The sequence below is a fragment of the Bidens hawaiensis genome, unplaced genomic scaffold (genome assembly GCF_021521415.1).
Source record: "Bidens hawaiensis isolate Kalapana, Puna unplaced genomic scaffold, B.hawaiensis_p1.1 tig00000760_1, whole genome shotgun sequence".
Lineage (NCBI taxonomy): Eukaryota > Viridiplantae > Streptophyta > Magnoliopsida > Asterales > Asteraceae > Bidens > Bidens hawaiensis.
The window spans coordinates 2,049,507-2,062,943 of record NW_027491043.1 but is presented as its reverse complement, the minus strand read 5'-3'; positions in this window follow the sequence as shown (position 1 = coordinate 2,062,943).

Below are 13,437 nucleotides of genomic sequence, written 5' to 3'. Positions count from 1 at the left end.
TCCGCCACTGCCTTCTTCGCCTCTATCTTGGCCGTTTTGTAGTTGTCCCTCAATTCCACTCGCTCCTCCTCATTCGTGCACCTCATTAGCTCCCTAAAACATCCTTGTTTATCCCTTATCTTGTCTTACACTGCGTCATTCCACCACCAAGACTCCTTATGCCCACTTGTCTTTCCTGTTGTGACCCCGAGAGTCTCCTTTGCTACTTGGATGATCTTTGTCTCTATAGCTTCCCATATATGAGTTGAGTCCCCATTTAGTCGAGCCCGCGTATGCAGTATGAGTTTATCCTTAAACAGTAGGAGATTTTCGTCCTTCAAATTTCCCCATCGAATTCTCGGTGTACCTTTCTTCTCTCGAACAATCAGCTTATTTCTGAAGGCTATATCTGTCACTAGTAGTCGATGTTGAGTCACAACTGCCTCCCCAGGTATGACTTTGCAGTCCTTCCACCAACGTTGGTCTCCTTGCCTCATCAAAAGGTAGTCAATTTGCATGTCGCGTCCGCCACTGCTAAAAGTGATTAAATGAGAATCTTGTTTCCTAAAATAAGAATTTATAATACCTAGGTCATGTGCCACCGCAAACTCTAGAAGATCTGTTCCGGTCTCATTCCTATCACCAAAACCGAAACCCCCATGTACGGCTTGAAAACCATCGTTAGCCTTACCAATGTGTCAATTAAAATCACCTCCTATGCAAATCCTCTCCCCCTAGGTATGCCCCCTACCACTGCATCTAGGCAATCCCAAAATTCTCTCTTTTCCTGATCCCCTAGGCCTACATGAGGCGCGTAGGCGGAGACTACTGCCACTACTTCTTCTCCTAGTACTAATTTCAACACCATAATCCTGTCATTATGTCTTATCACCTCCACCACACTAGTGTGTATTTCCTTAGCCACTAGAAACCCCACTCCATTCCTAGCTCCATCAGACCCCGAGTACCACAACTTATACCCATTACACTCAGCCCCTCTATGTCCTTTCCACTTAGTCTCCTGGAGGCATGCTATCTGAACCCTACGTCTTTTAAGCACATCTACATATATGTATAATATGTACATATATGTACAAACATGTTTTTTTTCCTATACACATATGTATAATTTAAGGTAAATGATAATGTACATATATGTACATTACATAATTAGAGATTAAATGAAAGTATACATATGTGTATAGATATAATACGAATTAAAAAGAAAAAAAAATCGGTTTTTTTATTATACATATATGTATAATATGTACACACATGTTTTTTCCTATACACATATGTATAATTTAAGGTAAATGATAATGTATATATGTGTATATTACGTAACTAGAGATTAAATGAAAGTATACATATGTGTATAGGTATAATACGAATTAAAAAGAAAAAAAATTTCAATTTTTTTTAATGAAACCGGAATGAAATATAAGAATTTTGGTTTAAAATTTTCGGTTTAGTTTGTTTTATATTTTTTTAAATATTTTTTAGAAGGTTTTTTTAGTGGTCTAAAATAGTTCTCAATTTGTCAATGGTTCTCTTGGGATCCTTACCCTATATATATATATATATATATATATATTAAAAGGGTTCAAATAAGAATAAGGAGTTTCCTAGGAATAGTAAAATTAATAGATTTTTGACATGTGACATTATAATCTATGGTAAAAGAATAATTCTAGGAAACTATGTCAGTTATAATGGTGAAAGAGTAATTCTAGGAAACTATGTCGGTTTTTGGTAATTTTAAATCTCAACCATTGATTAACATGATCAAATGGCTATATATATATATATATATATATGAGAAGTATAGTTTGAAAACCCTCTTGAGTTGAGAAAACCCGTGAAAACCCTATGTAACATCGTTTTTTTGTTACATGTAATATATGTTGTAACATTTATAACAAAACATTGAAAATATAAAAAAAATGTTTTGCTACTTTTTTTTTCATTTTTTTAGTAATTTTTATATATGTTTTCAGGAGAGAGAAAATATAAATAAACTTTTATATTTTTTATTAACTTTAATTGTGGACCACAAGATTTAATCTTTAATTAAAAACATGTGGTTGAGAATGAGTTTCTAGAGTTTTCACAACTCAAGTGGATTTTTATTCTAACCTAACCCTATATATATATAGGAGAATTATAAAATTAAAACCCACTTGAGTTGTGAAAACCTGTGAAAACCCTATGTAACATCGTTTTTTTTTGTTTTTTTACACACGTAATATATGTTGTAACATTTAATACAAAACATCGAAAACTAAAAAATAATTGTTTTGCTATTTTTAACAATTTTTTACTAATTTTTATAAATGTTTCTTGGAGAGAAAAAAAGTTATATTTATATTTATATTTGACAGAATTACAAATTTTGTCCTTTAAAATAAGACGAATTACGGTTCGTGTCCTTTTCTAAGTTTCCTTGCAGGCGGTGTACTTTAAACTTTTTTTTCCTACAAGTTTTGTCCTTTACGCTAACTGGGTTAGAAAAAGTCAGTTAAGTATGACATGTGCCAGACATATGATGGGCATAATTGTAATTCGAATGTATCTTTAAATTAAATAAAAAAGAAAAGAAGATATATATATAATATAATTAACTTAAAACAAAAACAAAAAAAAAAAAACATTTTCAGTTTCTTTCTGTCTGCACCTTCACCCTCACCCTCACCCCTCACTTTCTTCTTTTTAGTTCTAAACCACCACCACCACACCATTACCATCGCACCACCGACGCAGCACCACACCACCACAAAAAAACCCCTTTAATTACCAACCCGAGAATGGTTGGAGGAGCTCTGTGGCGAGGATGGTGGTGTTGGCGGAGTGTGGTGGCGACGGCTGTGGGTTACGGTAGTGGTGGTGTATTTGGGTGGATTTAATGTGGTGGGTGGCTGGAGGGGGTTATGATGCGGTGACTAGGGTTACGAATTTGGGTGGGCGATGGCTACGGCTAGTTACGCTAGGGTTACGGCTAGGGTTTTGATGGAAGTCTTAAACGGAAGGGTTACGGAGGTGGTGGTTCAGGTGGCCGGAATTTCGGAGGTGGTGGTTCAGGTGGCCGAAATTTCGGAGGTGATGGTTCAGGTGGCCAAAAAGAAGGTGGTGGTTCAGGTGGCCGGAATTTCGGAGGTGATGGTTCAGGTGGCCGGAAACGGAGGTGGTGGTTCAGGTGCCGGAAACCGGAGGTATGGGAGTGGTGATAAACTTTTTGCAGGTACAGGCGAAAAGACAAAAATGCCCTCACATGCGTCTCACGTGAGGGTATTTAACTGACTTTTTCTAACCCAGTTAGCGTAAAGGACAAAAGTTGTAGGAAAAAAAAGTCTAAAGTACACCGCCTGCAAGGAAACTTAGAAAAGGACACGAACCGTAATTCGTCTTATTTTAAAGGACAAAATTTGTAATTCTGTCTTTATATTTTTTATTAACTTTAATTGTGGACCACAAGTTTCAAACTTTAATTAAAAACATGTGGTTGAGAATAAGTTTACAGAGTTTTCACAACTCAAATCGGTTTTTATTTTAACCTTACCCGTACGTATATATAGGGTTAGTTTTATTTAAACTTATTTTAAAAACCCCTCATTTTCTTTGGCAATACCAAACCTTTACAAACCTCAACACAAAAAAATTATAATTATATATATAGAGTTAGTTTCATTTAAGAACTCAAAAAAAGTTAACATTTTTTAAGAACTCTTAAAAAACAAAATATTTTTTTAAAATTTTTGTATATAATAAAATTATTTAAGCTTTGTTTTATCATATTTGATATATAAAATTTTAATTTGTATATATAAATCACAAATTTGCATATATGTAAAATTTATGTAATAACAAACTTACATATGTGTAAAAGAAAATTAAATATGTGTAAAAACTAATTTGTATAATTGTAATTATATATATAAATACAAAAAGTGATAAAACAACACTTAAATAATATTAACATACAAATTTTTTTATAAAAAAAATTATTATTAAGAGTTCCAGTTCTTAAATAATTTAAAAGTCTGTAATGATGCTCATCATATATATATATAATATGTATGTATATATGCATGTGAGAGGGGTGCATCATCTAGTTCACCATGAAGTTTACAGACAAGCACCTTCGCTCCCTCTCCATCTGTCCTTTGTCGTCTATATGTTGTGGGTGCTCTAAGTAATCCATTAAAAAACATGAACTTTTACTATTAATGTACGAAATATATATTATTATAGAACTTTGCACAAGACTAAAATAATATATATTTTTATAAAACTTTGCACAAGAATAAAATTATTGAGAAGAAAAATAAATTGTTAATTTTGTAGTGATTCTTAGTATATACATAGTGGGTTAACATACAATGAAATTTTTGTGTGATAAATACGAAGCGAAAAAAAGGACAAAGTTTCAATGTCATAATTACTTTGAATAGAGTTATTATGTTACACTAGCAATCAAATAGAGTAATAATAATTACGCTACACTTTATAAGTATCGTAATTATTTTTACTCAATTTCACTTTATTGTACGTTGATAGTGCAAATATTAAGCAACGACAATATACAATTAGAGTTATGATAATTACGCTACACATTACAATAACATATTAATTGCTATAACTCTAGTTGAATTATATTGTAGGGTAATTACTCTATTCAGAGTAACTAAAAAATTACCACCAGAGTTTTTTCTTTAATTCGTATTCTTCGTACAATACCAGTCCAGGATATCAAAATTTGCTTAACCTAGATGAAATTTTCAATATATATGCTGGTTTTTGTGTCTTAACCCATTTATTTTACATGATTATTATATGTGTTGATTTCTTGCAGGTCTAGAAGATCAAATGAAGATGGAAACGTATTTAGTATCGACTTTATATGTGAAGTCTTTCGTTGTTTTAATATTTTGTAGCTTCCAAGTTCAAATCTTTCATGATGTGTGTTGTTTCGGTACCTTGTTTTCTCAATTATGTTTATGTTCTATATATTTTAAATCGTATGTAATGGAGTTGTATAAATAAATACTTAATTGTGTATTATTTATATGTACACACACCAAAGATGCATCGCGTGATATGGTGGACAACACAGAGAACGTTATGAGTTGTTATCACGTAAGATAAAAAAATTAATTATACAAACTATAGCATTAAATGTAGGTCCTAAAGACTGGATCAAACAACTATGTTCATGCATCGATCTCAACTACTAGCTAAAGGAAATCACTAGTAGAGAACCGAGATCTCAGATCTTGTGGTGTTTGGTTTATTTCAGAAATGGAAAGAAAAGAGAGTCGAAGTGAGAGTAGGTGAGAAAGTGGATAAGGTATTTGCAAAAGGTTGTTTTGTGCATGGAAGCTTGCACAATAAATAGTGCAACTTCCACGCACTCATCTTTCATTTATGGGCCCATAAGGGGCATTTGTTTACAATGGCCTACGGCCCAAACATACAAAGCAATACGAAATCTAGTAAAATACAACGTGAATAAACAAGATAATACAAAAGACTATGTTTACAAAATAGTGCCTAACAATCTCTCTCTAGTCTTTAGTATTGTTTTCAGCTTTCGTCATCAGTCAGTCTCGTGCACTAGGCATTCATCATCCTACATTGATCCTCAATGAAACCTGTTAAACTTTTCAACTATCTGATCTGTGTTTTCTTTGCATGGTCTTCAAGTGTACGCATTGGAGACTTGTACGACTTCAATATGTCTTCCTTGCTGAGACCCATTAATTCGCGCTCATCGAACACACGAAGTGGATGCATGGTTCGGCATCGAATTACAGCTTCGCCTGTATTATTATCGAACTCGCAGCATAAGAAATCATGAAGTACATTTGGCTCGAACGGTTCTCCATGATAGGTTCTCTCCCTTCCTCAGGCATTTTGTATCTCTAGGATTTTCTTAGTTTGCAAGTGATGGGATCAATAGTAGGATGCTTGAAAGTTCTCCCCTTGTTCAGCTGGAAGTTGGGGTAATCAACCTTTGACTCGCTGTGCATGTGTCGCTTGAACCATCCTTCAAGCTTTTTCTCTCCTACCCCATCACCTCCTGCTCTTCGGTAGTAATTCATGTCGAGCTCAGATAGTGTGTGCATCTCAGTGTGATGCATGTAGGGGATTTTTTCGTTACCCTTTCTGATAGCCCAAGACTGGCTGTCATCATGAAGTTTGGCATAGAGGATTAGTGAATCATCGTGGTAGGGATAATTTCGAAAACGAGCACTCCCACGACTGTTCACGCGGTGCCATTTCTTCCTTCTAGGTCTTGACACTGAAGAGGTATCGGCAACAGGAAGAGCAACAATAGTTTCAACCTCGGGAGCTAGATCTCTGACCTCCTGATCTGATGTATCAGGGCGTGCAGAGTAGTTGATGTCATCTTCAATGTCAGAGGTCGTTGTTGATTTCTTGATTGGAAATTGGGTACCTACAATTTCATCAACATTAAAGATCGAGTTACCGTCTTCCTCCAATGCAGCATCCCGATCCCTGACTCCTTTAGTTGTCTCACTGGCAGATGGGTCATCACGTAACAAGTCATCGTGTGGAGCGGTTTGTGTATCCACTCTACTGCCACCACCAACACCGGCACCACCATTTCCACCACCATTATTCCCATTGTCATCATCATCATCATCACCGTCTGTTTCTTCATCAAAGCTATCCATCACATTGTCCTCTTCATCTTCCTCCTCCTCCTCATCAGTTTCCTTGTTTTCTTATTCATCATCACCAGCTTAAGAACCTCCAACATCCAAAGTTATAGTAGAATTTCCTTTACCATCAGTACCACTAATCATAATGGTGCAATCCATCGCTTCATCACCACTGGTAACGATAACACCAGCACCACTACCGCTTACACCAACACTAGGACCAGCTGTGACAGACTGCCATTTCTTTCCTCTATCTCATTCTTCTTCATCGTCGGAGTTCACCTAACCTCCAAAAATTAACTTCGAACTGTTCTTCATATCAACAACGTCTTGAGCCGTCATGTTCATAATTTCTGAGGCTGCAACATATATTTGTTGGCTAGGTCTTCATAGATCTTTATTTGGACTTCATTTAAACGATCTTGTTGTTCCAGCTTCATCTTCAATCTTTTCAATCTCAGACGTTAGCTGAGCATTTTCTCCAATAAGAGTACCAATATTCCTCGATGAACCTTGATAACTCTCTAGCAGAGAAATTCTAGCCTTAAGTCGCTTCGTCTCAGTCAATACCCTGTCAGTCTCCTTTTCTTGGTTATCCTTCAATTTTGTTTCGAGGCGAGAGGACGACGGAAAGTCGCTTTCTAGATAGGTGATTCTTGATTTCAGCCTTAAACCCTCCTCATGTTGTCGAGCGAGTTACTTTGGTTGATCAGTCAATAGCATTTGTTGACTGTCCACTCGCTTTTGGAGAACTTGAATCCAACCTTGTTGACTGGAAATTAGAGCCCTGTCAGCCTCTCTATCCTTCTCCAACTTGGCCACCTTCTCCATCAAAAAGGCCTTCTCTTTTTCTGTCACACCCCGATCCTGGGCCTAGAGGTGTGACCAACAATTGGTACCTGTTTTGTAAATATATCAGAGTAGCGGGTTCATTTTAGCGGAAGTCTTTAAATATTAATTTACATTATCAAAATTACTCGGGAATTAAACACCCGAGTTTCAGTTTTACAAAACAGTGATATTAATAATACAAGGATTAATAATATTCAAAAACGAGCCATCTCGAGTGATCTTCTATGACTCCAATCCTTGTATACCATCTACTGTCATCTAATTACTTGCAAGGGTGGGAAAAACCCATCAGCTATATGCTGGTGAAACGTTGACTCGATAAAACATTTATAACAGTTGTTAAATACAAACATAGTTTTTTGTTTACAAACTCAGCAATGCCTGTCCATTCCCGGGGTTTGTACCACTGCCTACACACACAATTCAAAGGTTCCCCGAGTACATAGCCCCTGTTCGGAGACAACCTTCCCCTAGGCTATGTAACCCTTATGGAGAACTAGTTATGACTGACTTGGTTTTCTATGCCAATTATCAGTTATGTTTGGATCCGGACACATGTGTATTCGGTCTGAGTTGCTTTTTATTATCTATTTTGTATTATAACGATTTTAGAGATTATATCTCATGCAAACATTTATCAGACTCTTTGTAATAAACAACCAGTCTATTACAAGAGTAAAATCAGTTTAGACAGTAAAAGGTTTAACGTGCTCACCTTATGTTATCAGTCGGAATATCAGTATCCTTAGCTTCAGTATGCTATCAACCTATATATCATAATAGGTTCGCATAAGTACCTAGTTGGTAATATTCAGTAGACTTTAAGTCTGATTCATTTCAGCAGACTCGAGGTCTGATCAGCAGACTCTTAGGTCTAACCTAACCTTAATATAGTTATAGTCGATTTATGAAAATACTTTGGATTTACATATGATGTTTGGATTAGCACGTTTGGATTAGCAAATTGGCAAACTTCTTCAGGTAAGCAAACGGGTCCTGCGGTTGATTGGGATGTATATGGATTGCTTTCCTTAGTCAAGAAGAGTCTACTAATGATACCCCCTTTCTAGTTACTACGTGCCCGTCAAAATAATAGTTTTGGTAACATTATTTCACATGGAAGCAATCGTTTTTGCTTTATAAAACATTACTTGGAAAACATTAACAGTTTAACGACTATACTCTTAACTAAGTTATATCTATGTATTTAAAGTAACTAGTAAAGTAACTTAACCTTAATCCTACCTTAATCGGCTAGGCGGAACTTAAGAACTTAAGAAATCAGCAGCACTCCGGCTTGTGCTTCGTTTATAAAATCAACAGCTCGTTTAATAGCGTAACGACTCCTCGTTCCTTTGCAAAACAGCCCTTAGCACCTCGGAACGTCCTTGGCACGAATCCCTAGGTTAAATGTGTGAAAATGAGTGTGAAAATGGGATGAATGGGTTGAGTTCGTAGCTGCCCTATTTATAGGCGATTTTATGCATCTTCGCGATACGCGAAGATGCAGCCCATGGCGGTTCGCAATACACGAAGATGTATGACGGTGTCGCAAAATCAACCCCGTGCTGACACGTGTCACTACGTCACTGGATAACGTTGAAATGTGTGCCAGCAACTTCGCGATACGCGAAGATGTTCTGCTTTGCATCTTCGCGATACGCGAAGATGCATAAGTTTCAGAATTTCCATTTCCAGTCCCTCTACTTCCAGATTTAGCATATTTAGCCTTTTAACTTCTGAAATTTACATTTTTGGCCCAAAACTAGATGGGGTATTTTCACGGTGTTACATTTTCTAACTCTGCCCCCTTTTTCTTCGTGTTCTTCACAAATTCTAGCAACATTCTTTGTCAGTCAGCCATATTGGAGTTTGATTCCTCCTATGAAATAATCCTATTGTGGATAGGATTAGCGTACACTTGAGTTTTCCTATACTTGCTACCAGACAGAGGTGTAGGGGTTAGGAATGGGGACTTTGTAGTTGTGGGAGGAGTGTACGATTGGGTAGGTTGGGCAGTGGTTTGGAGAGGAAAGGTTATGGTTTGGGCAGGGAAGGAAGTGGTTAAAGCTAAAGGTAGGGATTGGGGTTGATTTATGGTTGAGGTTTCAGGTTGTGCTGATTTGGGGATAGATGTGGTTTGGGTACTAGGTGAGGATGTGAAGGTTAGTGACTAAAAGGCTGTAGTTCTCAGCGGTGAGGTAAAAGTTGGTGACCTAAAGGGTGAAGTTGCTTGTGTTGGTGAGACGGTTTATTGGGACGGTAATATGTGCTGTGGTTTGGTTTCAGGTTGGTCTTGTGAGGTGGGTAGGTTTTCTAGGAAAGATGTTTGAATAGGCTCGTGTTGTTTTGATGGAGAAATATCGGGGAGGTTACAGGTGAGCCATGGAGTTTTCTTAAGGTTTGTTTGGTTTTGGGTTTTGGTCGAGGAACTTTGGCTAGTTTTCCTTTTAATGCAACCAATGTTCGGGACAAAGTAACGAGTGAGGCAATGTAAGGGCCAAATTGGATTGATTGTGGAGCTGGGGTGGTGGTTTGTGTCACTACAGTGGAAAGTTTGATGATTAAGAACGAGGCCTTTCTTGGAGTCCTCAACCTTTCTCAAGCGCTTCAGCGGCTGCTCGAGTTCTTCTTCCTCTTCTGTCTGTTGGGAAGAACCACCAGTAGAAGGCTTACTGGGAGCCTTCCTCTTATTCTCGGATTATCTTTTCTTTCTTTTCTCAACCTCAACCTCGGGCTTAGTTTCAGTAGCCTCATTATTTGACTCTTCAACACCCTACTCGTCACCACTCTCATTGTTATCATCACCATCATGATCAATGTACCCTTCTTCAACATTTTCATCATCGGGTTCGGTTTCATCAAACAACCTGAACTTGGTTTCGGGAACCTCACCTTTATATTTGTATCCTCAGGGAGGATCCAAAATTGTTGTAAATACAGTCTGTTTCACCATCTTTGCATAATGAGGTTCTTCATGAGGCAACTCATTGCCCTTTGCATCATGCATAACCGGTTAGACGGGTCAACGTACTTCAGGTATAAGATCATTCAACAGTAGTTGTACAAATCTTGGATGCATCATCGAAGGACTGTTTGCCAAGGCATTCGCGTGCATACATAGGAAGGTCATTCTCAAATAGTTGAATCAACTTTGTTTGTTAAGCACGCCATCACACCGACCTAATCAGTTCTTAACTTGTCATAACCTCGTTTCAATTCAGACAAGCAGATGATGTGGAAAAGAAACTTCCAATATGGTGACAAATGCTTCTTTTCAAAAGTCGTCCATTTCACATCATAACCAATTTGTGTGACGAAGCCTTGTAAATCACTCTTCTTTATTCTTTCAAAGTAGTGATGCGGAGCAGTGGCGGATCCAGAGAATTATTTTAGGGGTAGCGTAAAAAAATTTGTAATCATACATTAAGAAAATTTTTTTTACCGGTTTCGCGTTTACCGGGGCTTAATTACGTGTTTCAAGTGTAGCGGACCCCAGTTTAGCAAAAGTATAGCGTTTTGTTGTACATGTGTCTGGTCACGCGTTTGGCGTGTCTCAGGCCCGACTTCATGCTACAAGCATGCCGGTGCCCGATTAACCTGTTTGCAATAGCGGATCAAACCAAGTTGGTTTATAATGGGTCTCTCCAAAAATAACCCAAACTTGTTTGCTTAATGATGCTATAAATTTATTCAAACTTATTAACTTACTAATACAATAATTTATTGAATATTTTGATCATATCAAACAGATATTGTTAATGAGTAATTTTTGAGATTACTCAACAAAAATATTGATAAACACAATATTTAATTAAATAAGAAAATAAAAGACAATTGTAAACCAAAGATAAAAAATAAATTAAATTATAAATAAGTTAACTAATCTAACAATAAATTATATCGTATAAACATATTGTATTTAACTGTTTAATTTAACTAGTATATTTGATTAACAAGTAATGTGAAATGTTTAACTATAAGGTGATTCAAAATTCAAATCAAACTAAAGGGTATTATTTGTAATTGTATTAAGCTACAAGGGGTTAATATTAAATTTGCTTACAATTGCTTTTTATTAAACTCGCGTTCCTATCTCCCCGATCCCGAAAATACCAAAATCTTGGTACCGAAACCGGTACCGAAGTATTTGGTTCGGTACCAGTATTGAAGGAAAAAATTCAGAAAATACCGGTATCGTACCGGCACCTACCAATATCAAAACTCAAAACTTTGGTACTGATTCGGTACCGATGGTACCAAATCGGTACCGATACCGGTATCGAATTTACTCATCCCTAATCTATACTCCGTGGATTCCAAGTTAATTATAGGGTTTTTTAAACTTTGAAAGGTATAGTTGAAAGGTTTTAGATTTTTTTCAAGGGGTAACATAATTTAATTTCAGGGGTCACGAAATACATAAAACATAAAAAGAAAATAAAAATTTTCACTTCGCCGGAAAAGTTGAGGGGTAACGGATGCTACCCCTCCCTCTCAAGTAAGTCCGCCACTGATGTGGAGCATATTTAATGTTTAGGGCCTGTCTAACATCTGCCTTGGTGATCTTCAACTTCTTTCAGGCCACCTCAGATCTAATAGAGTCACCATTCTTGATGGCTTTAGCATTCGTCTAGAACTCCTCAATCTAGCAGGAGTGTATCTCGGGATTTGTAGAGATTGCATCCATAAGTCCAGACTCCCTCAGTACTTTTATCATTGATATGAATACCCGATGCTTTCTCTTCTTGCGGAGATTGAGTGGAAAGTACATGTTATGTTACTGCAAAACATCATTAAACAACCCATTGGAACTGATTAATAAATGATAAATTGTAAAGTATAAGCAAGAGATCAGAGTAGAAAATTAACAGAATTTAAACTATACAAGAATTAAAAATCTGCCAAGTGTAAAACAATTGAATCGAATTAACGAATCAAATTGAATAGAGACGAACCGAATCGAATATAAAGTTTGAATACTGAAATTTTAAAATTTTGCACGTAAAAAAGAATCGAATCGAACTTACTGAAACGAATCGAATCGAATGGAAATCCTATTCGATTCAAATGTAAAACTCGATTCGATAGGTTTTCAAAATTTGATTCGATTGGTTTTGGACCTCGATTCGATTGATTCATTAAACTCGATTCTACTGGATTTGGACCTTGAGTCAATGCAATTTCCAAGTTCTATTGGTTTCAATTCTAAGTTTGATTCGATTTAATTCCAAGATCCTTTCGTTTCAAATCTAAACTTGATTAGATTCAAATTCAAACTCGATTCGATTCAAATATCAGTTCGATTCGATTCAAATCCAAACTCGATTTGATTCCAGCTCCACTAAAATCTCCAATCCAAGAATACCTGTGTTCACCCAGACCCGAAATAGCCTACTTTACTATATTTATACACAAACAATAACACAAGGAGACCTAATCGGACTAATGAGGGTCCGAAAGGCCCTAAAATTCCAAAAACTAAGCAAACAAGCATAAAAACTTAATTAAATCAGTCCAAGGGTCGGTTATGACGTCCATAACAGGTATTTAACATCGATTTAAACAACAGCAACAAACATAACTTGGTTTTTCTTTTTGATCTTAAGTCAGTTTAATTATGGATCGACCATTTTGAGAGAAGAAACAAGATAAAATAGATGTAATCATGAAATGATTTAGTACCAAGGGTGAAGGATCCATTATGATGATTATCAAGTGTTATAACAAGATATATAAGCAGATTTGTTGTGGTTGTTTGTGAAAGGTGGTGATGGGTTTAGAGAGAGAAAGTAAGTTGAGAGGATTTAGGATAAAGTGAAAGTGAATGAATGAAGGAGATTTTGGGTGACCCTTTATAAAGGGCCAGCCTATCTAATGATAGGGTCAAAACAACTCGAGATTTTAGACAATTTACACTCTC